This window comes from Polypterus senegalus, chromosome 5, assembly GCF_016835505.1.
Source record: "Polypterus senegalus isolate Bchr_013 chromosome 5, ASM1683550v1, whole genome shotgun sequence".
Classification (NCBI taxonomy): domain Eukaryota; kingdom Metazoa; phylum Chordata; class Cladistia; order Polypteriformes; family Polypteridae; genus Polypterus; species Polypterus senegalus.
In genome coordinates this window covers 15,715,889-15,728,939 of record NC_053158.1, presented here as the reverse complement: position 1 = coordinate 15,728,939, position 13,051 = coordinate 15,715,889, and positions in this window count along the sequence as shown.

Sequence of the window (13,051 nt, the reverse complement as noted above, 5' to 3'; positions counted from 1 at the left end):
CCAAAAAAGCTTGACAAGTTCACAGCAACACCAAGTCAATGCTCATTTGCTTCTTTGATGTGAAGGGTTTCATCCAAAAGGAATTTGTGCCACAAGGATAGACGGTGAATGGAGCATTCTACAGGGATGTTCTAAAGCATTTGCGAAATCGAATTCGCCGAACACGTCCTCAGATGTGGGCTGACAAGTCATTTCTTTTGCATCACGACAATGCACCAGCTCACACATCTCTGATTGTGCGTGAATTTTTGGCTTCTACAAAGTTCACGGCCATTCCCCACCTTCCGTACTCCCCTGATTTAGTGCCGTCTGATTTTTTTTTTATTTTCTAAGATGAAGATGAGGCTCAAGGGACCGCAGATTTGAGACGGTGGAGGAGATCCAAGCAGTAACAACCGACGTCTTGAACACACTGATAAAAAACGACTTCCAGAGGTGCTTTGAAAGGTTGAAATCTCTCTGGGATTGGTGTATCAACTCAGCGGGTGACTATTTTGAAGGAACTGCTCACCATTCATTGTTATATGATGTGTATACTTTTAAATAAATGTATTCCGGGAACTTTTGGATCACACCTCGTATATATATATATATATATATATATATATATACTGAAGAATATAACTTGACAAATCTGCTCGAACGGGACAAGCGGATCTCAAAAGCGGGGCCTCCTTATGTGCAGGGCCTGGGGCGGTCGCCTCACTTACCATCCCCAAACACCGCTCTTACCGCTAGGCCTGTTTCTGTCAGAGTTTCCAAGTTCCTTTTGATGACATAGGAAACTACACTCACTGACCACTTGTTTTCAGAAAGATTTGCAAAAGCGAAAAACTCACATTCATATACTGTAATTATTCAGACCCTTAATTCAGTACTTTATAGAAGCCCCTTGGTAGCAATTACAGCCCTAGGTCTTCTTAGGTAAGTCTCTGTAAGCCTTGCACTCCTCATAGGTCATAACAACTCATGGTTTCCCATATCTCAATTTGACTTGCAGATTTAGCATTTTGGTTCTGGTGATATTCCTGAAAAATTTGCCTTTTAATTTCTCTTTTGGTTTAGTCCTCTGGATTTTGTTTTTGATAGCCAAAATTTGGTATTGTAGAAAAATGTTTTTGTTTTAATTCCATCTCCTGGTCCTTTTTTTTAACAACTTCTTGGGGGTTGCACAGAATTCTCTGTGCCAGCAGAAAATATGAAAAGAAGTTAATAGAAATTAAAAAGGAGATGGAACGAGTCTGCACAGCAGTCAAGCTGAGCCGCTTTGAGCACTTGTGACAGGCAAAAACAAAAAATGCCTAAATAGTATAAACTGCTGTTAGGTGCATAAACAATAAAATACAAATAATAAAGTTGCATTTTCTGTATGTAAAATAGATTAGATTAGATTAGAGATCTTTATTGTCACATACACTTCAAAAGAATAGTGAAATTCTTATGCCACTGTTACAGTAATGTATAAAGAAATGCAGTAAATAAATAAAAGTAGAAGAAGACAGATAAATAAATAAATTCAGAAGATAAATTAACAAATAAATACATTTAAAAATATTCATTTATACATATCTACTTTATATACAGTATATAACATCTTAAGCCTAAAAGTGCAACGGAAGTGACGTTGTTAATGTCACATTTTTTGTGACTTATTTTAAAACCTACATATATATGTTTGGTATCATTCTTTTCAGAATTTATTCAACTTTAATGTGATGTTATTAGATTTTCAGATTCTTATTCCGTTTTTAAATTATATCCATCCATCCATCCTCTTCTACTTATTCGGAGTCGGGTCGCGGGGGCAGCAGCTTAAGCAGAGAGGCCCAGACTTCCCTCTCCCCGGCCACTTCTTCCAGCTCTTCCGGGAGAATCCCAAGGCGTTCCCAGGCCAGCCAGGTGACATAGTCCCTCCAGCGTGTCCTGGGTCTTCCCCTGGGCCTCCTCCCGGTTGGATGTGCCCGTAACACCTCACCAGGGAGGCGTCCAGGAGGCATCCTGATCAGATGCCTGAGCCACCTCATCTGACTCCTCTCGATGCGGAGGAGCAGCGGCTCTACTCTGAGCCCCTCCCGGATGACTGAGCTTCTCACCCTATCTTTAAGGGGAAGCCCAGACACCCTGCGGAGGAAACTCATTTCAGCCGCTTGTATTCGCAATCTCGTCACTACCCATAGCTCATGACCATAGGTGAGGATAGGAACGTAGATCGACTGGTAAATTGGGAGCTTTGCCTTATGGCTCAGCTCTTTTTTCACCATGACAGACCAATTATTTTAAATTCTAAATTAAAAAATATCAGGAACTCACGTCTTGTGAGACGAGACTTTGTGCCAAAAGATTTAACCACGCCCGGGCCCAGAAATAAAAGGCAAAGAGAGACAGCTGCTGTACAGGCTTTTAAATGTTCGAAGCGCTGCGCGAGATGCAGATCACGTGGCATGGCATGGCAGCAGCAGCAACAGATCGAGCAAAGAGGAGGTAAAAAGAAAAACTGTATTTGTTTCCCATTGTATCACCATTTAAGAGGAGGTTTTGGAGGAGTAACCACGTCTCCTTGGGGTGCGTTCAGCCCCCCCTCTTCACAACACAAAATGTCTGACGCGTAGTGCAGGCCATGGGGGTTGGCAAGCAAAGTGAGCATGGGGGAACCCACTAGTAATAAATAAACAGTAAATTAGAGTGGAGAAACAAAAGTAACACAGTTAAATTCCACATAAACCAACAGGTGTGTACATAACAAAGTTTTGATCAGGTTACTGAGAGCCCAGTGACTTTATGGCCTGAGTAAAGAAGATGTCCCTGGAGCAGGTGTAGCAAGAGGTTAGGCTCCATTTGTGCTTTCCAGAAGGTAGAAGTAAAAAACAGGGGTTGGGCTTGGTGGATAAGATGATGGATTCAAACTCTCCTCAGACATCTGCTTAAGTAGATGGTATAAAGCTGTGGAAGGTCATCCCCAATGATTTTTGAAGCTCCATGGAGAGTCAGTTGGAGGAGTTTGCGATTCCGCCAAGTCAGGTCATCAAACCACACCGTGATGCATCTGGTCAGGATACTTCCATTAGTGTTAACCTCCTCAGGAAGAAAAGACTTTGCTGTGCCTTCTTTAGTATGTAAGTGGTGTTGGCGGGCCATGAAAGGCAGTTGGCGGTGTGGACACTCAGGAGCCTAAAGCTGGTAACTGATTGCACAGGGGAGCCATTGATATGGAGTGGAGCATGACTGCCTTTAATCTTTCTGAAGTCAACAACGATCTCCTTTGTTTTGTCGACATTCAGGGAGATGTTGTTGTTGTGGCACCAACCTCAGGTCTTTTCCCTTCCTCTTGTAGGCAGCTTCATCATTCTCACTGCATTAAATAGACCTTTTCATCCACAAACTAACCACAGTCTAGTGCATCCCTTGACTTTTAATTCCAGATAAGGAAAGATATCACCTTAATCACTTCCATTTTTCTCCAGGTATACCAACTTTCTCCAACAAATGTACTGTTGGTGGATTGGTGACTCTAAAAATATGGCCTTGTACAAGTGAGTGAGTGAGTGAGTGAGTGAGTGATTTAGTTAGTTAGTTTGCCATTTGAAGGGCTGGCATCCAGTAAAGTGTTGGTTCCCAACTATGGGTACACTCTTTCAGCATAGACTCCAGCTCCTCATAACTCTGTCAAGGAAAAAGAGGGTTCTGAAAATGGATGGATATGCTTGTAACCTAATTTACCTTTCCTATTAGCTATTGACAGTAGCGCTTCTGTTTTTATTGATGATCTGCAGTCTTTTTTTCAGTCTGGCAGCACTCTTGCTGAATCAACTGTTTTCTTCCTACTTGTAGCCACAATACACAAATCAATTCTTCTCTCTGTTCTTCCATCAGCGTTGTTTCTTCTTCGAACTGTGTCAACATCTTTCAGTTTGGATGCTTAAGCTATTTGAATAAATCATTAAAGCCATCGAGCGTCAGAATGCTGACAGAAGTCTTTTACTTCCTGCCATGGTTTCCTTTGTCGTAATGCTGAGAAATGTACCCACCGCAAACCTCAAAGTGAAGAATTAAAGTTCTCAGGGACTATGTGTAAAGATTCATTCACGTATGGAACCAAACGAGGGAGGTTTGGGTGGTGTTATGGCACTTCAGATTTGTAATTGTGGGATTGAACTCCATGTGAAGTGTCTGCTGCCTATTCAATGCCCACACCCTCTTGACATGTATCTGGTTTTTCCACTTGTGACTTATAGGGGGGCACTCAGATTAGCAAAAAGGTCAAAATATCAAAAAAAAAGGGGTAAAAGTAACTAGAGAAGAAACATACAGTGCCGATAAAAAAGTATTTCTACATTTCATTTGTTACACAACATTAAATCACAGGGGATTGAGTTTGTCTTTTTTGACACTGGTCAACAGGAAAAGACTCCTCATTGTCAGAGTGAAAGTGGTCTTAATTAGTGTTTCCCAATCGCTGGTCCACAGCCCTCTGTCAGTCCATTAGAATATTTTTCCCACTCCACTAAAATTAGCGAATTCCCAGGTTATGTTTTCTAGAAAATATGAACATTCTTGATGCTTGAAACACCAAAGGGGACCCCACCCAGCACTCCAATCTGATGGTATTAACTGTGGATGATTGACACTTGAAGTAGGACCTACACCACTGATCTGTCGTTGATAAATATTGCAGCTCAAAACACCACAGGGGACCCCTTGATACTCTCTGATCTAATGGTATTAAAGGTGAACGGTCAACACTTGAAGGAGAATTCATGCCTTTGATTTACTGTTAGTACATCTTGAAGTTTGAGACACCGATTGGAATCCACAACTATTCTCCAATTAAGTCAGGTCAGGTCAGGTTGGGGAGCAGGCACTGGTACAGCACGTTGCTGCACCCACCCTACGATGAAACAGCTCGGGATCCTGGTTGGCAACGTCCCCCAGGCAGACACTTGGTACAGTCCTACACCCTGGAAATGACCCTCTATCTCTCGCAGCCAGGAGTTACGTTGTGTCTAATATTATTAAATCCGGTCAATGGACACTTGAAGTAGGACCTGCACATCCAATGGTGTTAAATGTGGACGATTGACACCTGAAGACCCGCACATCTGATCTGTTTTTGGTAAATCTTGAAGCTTGAAACATTAATTGAGACCCACCATTGCCCTCCAATCTAATGTTATTAAATCCGAACAATTGACACTTCAAGTAGGACCCACACTGCCAATCTAATGTTATTGTTGTGAAGATCTTCGTGAGAGTGGCATAAAGCTTTTATTTGAATGTGATCACATAAACCTTTGAATATTATTACCGTATATACTCACAGATAAGTTCTCCCACGCATAAGTCAGGACATGATTTTACCGTATAATTTCTGGTATTTTATAATGTTGGTCGTATAAGTCGAAAGCGGAAAACTCACGCTATTGGTCCAAGAGATTATGATATGCTTACGCCCACCTGAGAGAGTAACCATGGAGCACACTGCCTTTTCTTTCTATGTGGGTGCGGCAATGTGCTGTATCAGCGTGTGCTCCTGACGTCTCTCTCTCTGTATTCTGCCTGCGTGACCACACGGTAATACCCAAACTATTCCAAAATAACATTTGCACTGATTTGTGTTTTTTGTATCTCACACCCTCATACACCTTTATTGTAAGAGCACCCCTTATCTACGATGGAGCATTCGATCAGAAGAAACCATGAAGCTAGTTTTAAATTAAATGTCGTTGAAGTGGCGAAAGAAACTGGTAACTACACTGCTGCAACAAAATTCAACAAAAAAAAAAAAAATTGGAGGAGGCAAGAAGATGTAACAAAAAAAAAAAAAATTAATTTGCATTTTTGAACAGGCGTATAAGTCAGGGTCTGATTTTAAGATCGATTTTTTGGGTTTCAAGACCCGACTTATACGTGAGATTTACGGTGTTGTTATTGTCATTATTATATTTGTGGTGAAGCCTTAGCATCAGTATCAGAAAACTACAGAACAACACAATGATTTCCAACCCAAGTGGCATCACCTAGGCTGGAACAGGAAGTGATATCACCAGGACCAGGCAGAATTTCCTGTGTCTGTTCTGCGGGGATAAAATGGAAAGTTTTACTGCACTCCACTACCCCCTGGCCTGGTGTGGAATTGCCTTCTTTTTGTCCTTCTACCTTCCTCCCATTCGCATGCGTGTGACAACATAATAGGATTCAGATTTATTTAGAATCCTGGAGGCCTCGGCCATCAATATACCCAAAAACCCAACTACTGGCCATTCCACAGCTGAGTCAGTGCTGGGCTGGCCAATCTGATAAAAGGACCCCTTCTACTCGACGGTTCCAGTGCTCCTCCATCAGAGATCATCAGCTCTCAGCTACCCCCAAGCAGAGAGAGCAGCTCATCAGCTTTCAGGTCCCCAAAGAAAGTTGACTCACACAGAGGAGCCGAACACATCCAGTTCTGCAAGAAGGTTCAACCTCTGGTGACCCGATCAAAGACCCTTCCACTTGTAGATCTGGTGCTTGTTTAGAGGGAGGGTTTAGAGTTGTGTTTCTTTCTGGTAAAGCTGAATGATTAACAGCTGCAAAAACACGAGAGGTGGAACGTCCCTGGAAGAAAGCTTCTTACGCATTTCTCTTTAAATGGTTATAATAATTTTCTATTACTTTTAGATATCAGCAAATGTCAACTCCTACAAAGTATGAAAAATCACAGGCAAAAGTGCATTGTGCATAAAAACTGCACTTTCTTCCTACAGAACCAATTACAGTATTTTACTCCTAAAAACACTTAAGTGGCTACGTTGTTATTTCCTTGGTAGTCTTTTCTCGTTCTGTATTTTAAAGCCAAATGTAATTTTCTTGTGGTTGTGCAGCAAGTCAGTGACAAAGAAACAAATTCAATTCCAGACCTTATTTCTCTGCTTTAATTATTAGAACATCCTGCCTCCAGGTTTTTATTAAGGAAAAAAAAAGAAAACGACTAATCACTTGACAGAGTCATTCTTTGACAGTGCCGATGCAGAACGTTCCGTTTTTGTGAACGGATTACTAAATTATTCTTACTAAACATGCAGCAGTCACTCTATTTTTTTCAAATCATCCTTTGGAGAAAGAGAATAAGGTAGACTCCCTCACTCTTTGAGAGTCTGTGCAGGAGCAAGTACAGGGCCCACCATGATGTTTGATTTCTCCTTGGATTAAAACAATTTGGACGACGTGATTAAAGTGCACATCACAGAATTCCGTTTAAGGGGATTTAAAGACATCTCAATTACACACTTTTTCTATAAGACCTCCCCCCCATTTGAACACACCATGATGTTTGGGACACCGCAATGGTAGGTCTATTAAAGTCGTCATATTTAGTTCTTTGTCGCATATCCCTCACATGCAATGACTGCTTGAAGTCTGTGATTCCTCATGTGCTGAGGATCTTCTCTGGTGACTCTCTGCCAAGCCTCTAATGCAGCCATCTTCTGCTCCTCTTGTTTAGGGGGGCTTGTTCCCTTAAGTTTTCTCGTCGGTATATAGAAGGCCTCCTCAATTGGATTTAAATTGGGTGGCTGACTTGGCCATTCAAGAATTTTCGATGTTTTAGTTTAGACAAACTCCTGTGTTGCCTCAGCAGTGTGTTTGGCTCATTATCTTGTTGTAGGATGAAATGTCATCCAGTGAGTTTGGAGGCCTTTACTGGAACTTGAGCAGATCAGATGTTCATACACACCTCAGAGTTTATTGTGCCACCGCTGTCAGCAGTTCTATCATCAATGAAAAGATGTGTGCCAGGACCTGTGGCAGCCATACATGCCCAAGCCATAACACCCCAGCTGCATGTTTAACAGATGAGGTGGTCTACTTTGGGTCCTGGTCAGTTCCTTTGCGTCTCCACACTTTGCTCTTACCATCAATCTGACCAGGTTCATCTTTGTCTCGTCTGTCCACAAGACCTTCTCCCAGAATTCTGCAGGCTCTTTGAAGTTCTTTTTCACAAACTGTAATCTGGCCATCCTGTTTTTGTGGCTAACTGGTGGTGCTCTCTGTAGTGTTGGATTCTTCTTCTTCCTCATGATGCATTTTATAAATTGCATAAAATGTCTTTGCTGATTGGGAGAGTTTGTGGGGAATCCTCCATGCAGGTTCTTGTGTGCTGTGCTGACAGGCACCGTAATGCATACATTAACTAGTGATACTCCAAAGTTCATATAGGGAGTTACCAGCGGCACAAATCAAGCACAGACTGCAAGTATATAACGCTGACACCATCACAGGCTCAGTGGGCGTGCTGGTAGGCAGGTCTATTAAAGCCGTCATATTTAGTTCTTTGTCTCATATCCCTCACGTGCAATGACTTCTTGAAGCCTGTGATTCATAGACACCACCAGTTGCTGAGAGTCTTCTCTGGTGATGCTCCGTGAAGCCTCTAATGCAGCCATCTTCAGCTCCTGCTTGTTTCATGGGCTTGTCACCTTAAGTTTTCTCCTTGTCATATGGAAGGCCTGTTCAATTGAATTTAAATCAGGTGACTGGCTTGGCCATTCAAGAAGGTTCCGTTTTTTAGCCTTGATGAACTCATGTAATGCCTCAGCAGTGTGTTTGGATCATTAAGATCTCAGGATGCCGGTCTGCTTATGATTCCAAGGATTAATAAAATAACAGTCGGAGGTTGAGCTTTTAGTTACAAGGCCCCTAAACTGTGGGGTGGTCTGCCTGCTACTATAAGACATGCCCTTTCAGTCTCAGCTTTTAAATCCCGGCTGAAGACTCACTACTTCAGTTTAGCACACCTTGACTAGAGCTGCTGATTAACTGTACAGACTGCATCTCTGTTGTTGGTCATTAGCGCTAAAACATAAGTAACATGATAGTTATAATTGGATACTAACCCTGACCTATTTTCCTTCTCTTCTCGGTACTCAAATGTGGCACTTGGTGCCACGGCCCACCTGACAAGTTGTTCTGCCTGCCTATGGTAAAGTCATCTCTGATAGAGGACCCCAGGAATCGTCGGGTAGAGGGGTCCTGCCATTGGATTGGCTGGCTCAGAGCTTACTCAGCTGTGGAATGGCCAACTGAGGGAGGCAACTTGATGGCCGTGGTCTCCAGGACTCTGAACAAATCCAAATCCTATTATGTGATATCATCTACTGTTGAATTCTGCTCTGTGCTTGTAATATTTCTATTGTACTATTGCATTGCATTGAGGATTACTTGTGTTATGTTTTTTGGTATTGCGTTGTATTTACGCCCATTCTTTGACACCCACTGCACGCCCAGGCTACTTGGAAAGGGGTCTCTCGTTGAACTGCCTTCCCCAAGGTTTCTTCCACTTTTTCCCTACAAGTGTTTTTTTGCGAGTTTTTTCTTGTCTTCTTAGACAGTCAAGGCTGGGGGGCTGTCAAAAGGCAGGGCCAGTTAAAGCCCATTGCGGCAATTCTTGTGTGATTTTGGGCTATACAAAAATAAATTGTATTGTATTGTATTGTAAAAGTACATTAAACTCAACTGACTGTGACATGTTAGGGTATACTCAGAGTCACTCAGACATCTATTTTTTCTTTTCAGTTTTCAGCTTATCCAGTTCAGGGTTGTGGAGAGCCTGTGTCCAACACAGCAAGGCTATGGACAAGTTGTGAAACAAGTCTGGAACGAGGTGTCAGTCCCAGTGTAAAATCCTTATTTTTATTGATATTATTAGATAGATAGATAGATAGATAGATAGATAGATAGATAGATAGATAGATAGATAGATAGATAGATAGATAGATAGATAGATAGATAGAACACAAGAGGGACAAGCATTCCAGCCAGGAGTCAGGAAGATCCCTTATCTGGACAGAAGGCCCAGAAGGATACATAAAGGCACCCTGATTGGACTTTACACCTTCCCTTGCCATGAAAGAAGGGGACAAGGAAGGAATGTCCAGTGACAACGTTCATTTCTCCACTACCAGGCGCTAAATGGCAGCAGCACTCCCTATCAGTGCCCATTCAGGAACCAGTAGCGAATGCTTGGGAGTTGTAGTCCGGCAGCACAGCCCTGCTGGGGTCTGGGGGTGCCACAGGGGGGTGCTCCAGAGAGATAAACTCCCCAAAATATGAGACTTCTGCATAACCTGCAATTGCTTCCATCGGGTAGGATCCCTGGCAATGGAAGTACTCCCGGGTCCTTAATAAAAGGGGCTGCACTCCCTTATCCAGGTGAGTTGGAGCTTGGAGGAAGAAGCGCAACACTCAACTGGAGAAGGGCAGTGTGGTGAGAAGAAGAAAGGTATTGTGGTGAGAGAAAGAGAACCTATGTATTTGTGCTTGTGTAACTTTTGGAGGATTTTGGTAAATAAACCTTCCATTATTTGAACTCGGGACTCGGTGTGATCGTGTTTGAGGGTTTGGGGCTCGCTGACACCCTGGTTCCATCACAATAGATAGATAGATAGATAGATAGATAGAGTTAGGTCCATAAATATTCGGACAGAGACAACATTTTTCTAGTTTTGGTTCTGTACATTACCACAATGAATCTTAAATGAAACAACTCAGATGCAGTTGAAGTGGAGACTTTCAGCTTTAATTCAGTGGGTTGAACAAAAATATTGCATACAAATGTGAGGCAGCTAAAGCATTTTTTTAACACAATCCCTTAATTTCAGGGGCTCAAAAGTAATTGGACAATTGACTCAAAGACTATTTCATGGGCAGGTGTGTTCAAGTCCGTCGTTATGTCTTATCAATTAAGCAGATAAAAGGCCTGGAGTTGATTTGAGGTGTGGTGTTTGCATGTGGAAGATTTTGCTGTGAACAGACAACATGCGGTCATAGGAGCTCTCCATGCAGGAGAAAGAAGCCATCCTTAAGCTGCGAAAACGGAAAAAACCCATCCGAGAAATTGCTACAATATTACGAGTGGCAAAATCTACAGTTTGGTACATCCTGAGAAGGAAAGCAAGCACTGGTGAACTCAGCAATGCAAAAAGACCTGGAAGTCCATGGAAGACAACAGTGGTGGATGATCGCAGAATCATTTCCATGGTGAAGAGAAACCCCTTCACAACAGCCAACCAAGTGACCAACACTCTTCTGGGGGTCGGTGTATTGATACCCAAGTCTACCATAAAGAGAAGACTGCATGAAAGTAAATACAGAGGGTGCTCTGCAAAGTGCAAGTCACTCATAAGCCTCAAGAATAGAAAGGCTAGATTGGACTTTGCTAAAGAACATCTAAAAAAGTCAGCACAGTTCTGGAAAAACATTCTTTGGACAGATGAAACCAAGATCAACCGCTACCAGAATGATGGCAAGAAAAAAGTATGCAGAAGGCGTGGAACAGCTCATTATCCAAAGCATACCACATCATCTGTAAAACACAGTGGAGTCAGGCAGTGTGATGTCTTGGGCGTGCATGGCTGCCAGTGGCACTGGGACACTCGTGTTTATTGATGATGTGACACAGGACAGAAGCAGCCGAATGAATTCTGAGGTGTTCAGAGACATACTGTCTGCTCAAATCCAGCTAAATGAAGTCAAATTGATTGGGCGGCGTTTCATGATACAGATGGACAATGACCCAAAACATACAGCCAAAGCAACCCAGGAGTTTATTAAAGCAAAGAAGAGGAAAACTCTTGAATGGCCAAGTCAGTCACCTGATCTTAACCCAATTGAGCAGGCATTTCACTTGTTGAAGACTAAACTTCGGACAGAAAGGCCCACAAACAAACAGCAACTGAAAGCCGCTGTAGTAAAGGCCTGGCAGAGCATTAAAAAGGAGGAAACCCAGCATCTGGTGATGTCCATGAGGTCAAGACTTCAGGCTGTCATTGCCAGCAAAGGGGTTTCAACCAAGTATTAGAAATGAACATTTTATTTCCAGTTATTTAATTTGTCCAATTACTTTTGAGCCCCTGAAATGAAGGGATTGTGTTAAAAAATGCTTTAGTTGCCTCACATTTTTATGCAATCTTTTGTTCAACCCACTGAATTAAAGCTGAAAGTCTGCACTTCAACTGCATCTGAGTTGTTTCATTTAAAATTGATTGTGGTAATGTACAGAACCAAAATTAAAAAAACTTGTCTCTGTCCAAATATTTATGGACTTAACTGTAGATAGACATGAAAGACACTATATAATAGACAGATAGATAGATGGATATGAAAGTCACTATATAATAGAGAGAGATAAGGACACTATATAATAGATAGATAGACTGATATGAAAGGCATTATATGATAGATAGATAGATAGATAGATACAGTGGTGTGAAAAACTATTTGCCCCCTTCCTGATTTCTTATTCTTTTGCATGTTTGTCACACAAAATGTTTCTGATCATCAAACACATTTAACCATTAGTCAAATATAACACAAGTAAACACAAAATGCAGTTTTTAAATGATGGGTTTTATTATTTAGGAGAAAAATCCAAACCTACATGGCCCTGTGTGAAAAAGTAATTGCCCCCTTGTTCAAAAATAACCTACCTGTGGTGTATCACACTTGAGTTCAATTTCCGTAGCCACCCCCAGGCCTGATTACTGCCACACCTGTTTCAATCATTTAAATAGGAGCTGCCTGACACAGAGAAGTAGACCAAAAGCACCTCAAAAGCTAGACATCATGCCAAGATCCAAAGAAATTCAGGAACAAATGAGAACAGAAGTAATTGAGATCTATCAGTCTGGTAAAGGTTATAAAGTCATTTTTAAAGCTTTGGGACTCCAGCGAACCACAGTGAGAGCCATTATCCACAAATGGCAAAACATGGAACAGGGGTGAACCTTCCCAGGAGTGGCCGGCCGACCAAAATTACCCCAAGAGCGCAGAGACGACTCATCCGAGAGGTCACAAAAGACCCCAGGACAACGTCTAAAGAACTGCAGGCCTCACTTGCCTCAATTAAGGTCAGTGTTCACAACTCCACCATAAGAAAGAGACTGGGCAAAAACGGCCTGCATGGCAGATTTCCAAGATGCAAACCACTGTTAAGCAAAAAGAACATTAGGGCTCATCTCAATTTTGCTAAGAAACATCTCAATGATTGCCAAGACTTTTGGAAAAATACCTTGTGGACTGA